The following is a 2563-nucleotide window of genomic DNA, read 5'->3' on the forward strand; positions in this document are numbered from 1 at the left end:
AGTTACAGTGTAGGTTAGTGTCGCTTTGCAGGCTCCATGAGACCGCGATTGAGCGTGTGTCCCTGTTCGTGCATGCGTACGTGTTTGAAGTGAAAGAACCGAAAGAGGAACGAGTGCACAGAACCTTACTCTCGATCTCCTCGCACGCGTCCTTGGCCACCAGTCCGCGGCTGGGTTAAACAAGGTGAATGATGAAAGAAGGGAATCAGGCAACGAGCAAGGTGACGAGGGGAGGGAGGGATGCGGGAAGGGAGAGAGTGGAGAGAGGGAGGGTCGGCGAGCATGGCTGAGGTGCGCGTGGAGGGAGGTCCTGGGAGGGAGGGGTCAGTCTGGCTGTTGACGACGAGCGAGACAGGTGGCTGCTGCGCTACTCGCGTTTTCATAAAAGTGCTGACCCATCGCTGAGGTGGGATTGTACACGAGTTCTTGCCGGCGGAATAGTGTGCATATTTGTTGCCTTGCGTGGCTGTGTGTTTTTCGTTTGCTGTTACTGTCTCGTCGCCCACACAGACGTGAAGGAATTGTGATTTTGCGCTGAGATTCACAGGTAGGCCCATGTGCGCTCTGTGATTGGTATTGACTGGGATGATAATATATCTAGTGTTGTGTATGTGTGCTGTGTGTAGGTATGCGAGTGAGTGTGCATGCATACGTGGCATACTTGTGTGCTTGCGTGAGACGTAAGTGCCGTGAAGTCACTGGTGTTTTACAGCCGCTTGTGTGAGCAAGTAAAGGCGGCGAAATATGGAATATTCCACTGTCAGCCATCTAGGAAAAGTAAGGAAAAGCGCCTCAATCTTGTTTAGTTTCAGAAAATAGTGGAAGTATGAGGCGATGGATGGAAGTCTATGGATGTAAATTTTCTTTTCTTGTCTCTCCTGAGTAATGTGACCGAGGACATACACTGGATTTTGGTGCTTGTATTGGTGGAGGTGACCCGCTGCTCGCCCACATATTTACTGATAAACACTCACCCTTCATCTCTCTCTCTCTCTCTCTCTCTCTCTCTCTCTCTCTCTCTCTCTCTCTCTCTCTCTCTCTCAGAACTGAGGGATAACGGCGTATCATGGAGATTAGTAGAAACGTGTAAAAATTACCAGGAAAAATGTTTTGTCATGTGTGTGTGTGTGTGTGTGTGTGTGTCATTGTCAGCCGGCAGCAAGATTGTCACTTCTCGTTCCATTAGTTTCACTGAATTTCCATCTCCTGTTATTTGCTTATCGGTCGCAACATTTACAAAGTGCAAACAAAAAGAGTAAAGTGAGTGAGAGAAAAAGAAAAAGCTGGTCACACTAGTTGGTTTCATTAATGCATAGCGATACGTATGTCGGTAGATTTATTCACATGTAACCACATTAAGAGTGAAGCCTATCAAACTTTGTCGTAGTTTCCCACTTAAATAGCTCGTTTTCTCTTATTTTTCTTTTCAGCGGTTCCCAGTCCAGTCCACGCGCTGTCTTAACCTGATTGGCTTAAAAAAATGCCATGTATGCCCGTAAATTATAATTATTACTGGCAGTTCTTGTACTTCCATCAATCGTTATAAAAACTTTCAAGAGAAAACAAAAAAAAATTTGAATAAACAAGCCAAAACACTTGCCGGCGATGTAAAGTTATAATTATTATTATTACTATTATCATTATTATTATTATTGTTATTATTATTATTATTATTATTATTATTATTATTATTATTATTATCATTATTATCATTATTGTAATTATTATTATTATTGCTATTATTATAATTTTTATTATTATTATTTTATTTATTTTTTATTATTATTATCTATGCATCGATTATTATTTCTTCAGGTTGGTGAATATTCCTTTGTTAGACTCTGCATTTGTTAGGAGTGAAAGTTTCGCTATCGCACGAGAACTCCAAGGAAGGTAAAGCAAACAACTACCGCAGACTTAACCAAAGGCTGTAACTTGACCACAACAACAATTCGAAAAAATAAAAGGAAAAAGAAAAAGAAAATGCTTGAAGTATAAAGCAAGAAGGGAAAAAAAAAATTAAAGACGCGAGTTCTTGTGGAAATCATCGGGAAATTCTTGTCATTTGCGAATAAAGAAAAGAAGAGATGAGCCGCGAGAGACATGCAGAATTGGGTTACGGAGATGGAAGAGGAGCGCAGAAGCAAAACGTGAACTTGATACTTATCATGTGAAGTGCCTGACGACTAATGTGATCCATACAATAATGTGGTCCTGCTTTTTGTTCGACTTGAAGCGTTTGCGGCAGAGTGAGCAAGTACACTACCAGACAAAAAGTACCATTGCTTATTTCATTATTATTATTATTATTATTATTTTTTTTTTTATCATATCCAAACTGGCTGTCAAGAGTACGAATGTGAGCCTTCCAGTCGTTGACCCGTAGCGGTTCACCCAAAACCAAAGACAACATTCTCAAACGCTTCCACGTCTTAATCCGCTACTTTTAACATATTAAACAGTGAAAGATATTGGTGGTTTTTCAAGGCCATTCTTTAAACATAATGATAATTAAACAAGAATTCTGTATCACACAAAGGAAATAAAGGATCCCGTGAGAACA

At 40.6% G+C, this 2563-nt stretch overlaps 1 protein-coding gene across 1 annotated transcript in view; it reads left to right on the plus strand.

Moving 5' to 3' along the window:
* The first annotated feature begins 249 nt into the window (after positions 1 to 249).
* LOC123516938 (CD109 antigen-like) overlaps positions 250 to 2563 on the plus strand; it is a 142396-nt gene continuing 140082 nt past the window's right edge. The window contains exon 1 of the mRNA XM_045276728.1: positions 250 to 547. The gene's annotated coding sequence lies outside the window, so the exon portion shown is untranslated. The remainder of the gene's footprint in view (positions 548 to 2563) is intronic.

This window comes from Portunus trituberculatus, chromosome 41 (genome assembly GCF_017591435.1).
Source record: "Portunus trituberculatus isolate SZX2019 chromosome 41, ASM1759143v1, whole genome shotgun sequence".
NCBI lineage: Eukaryota > Metazoa > Arthropoda > Malacostraca > Decapoda > Portunidae > Portunus > Portunus trituberculatus.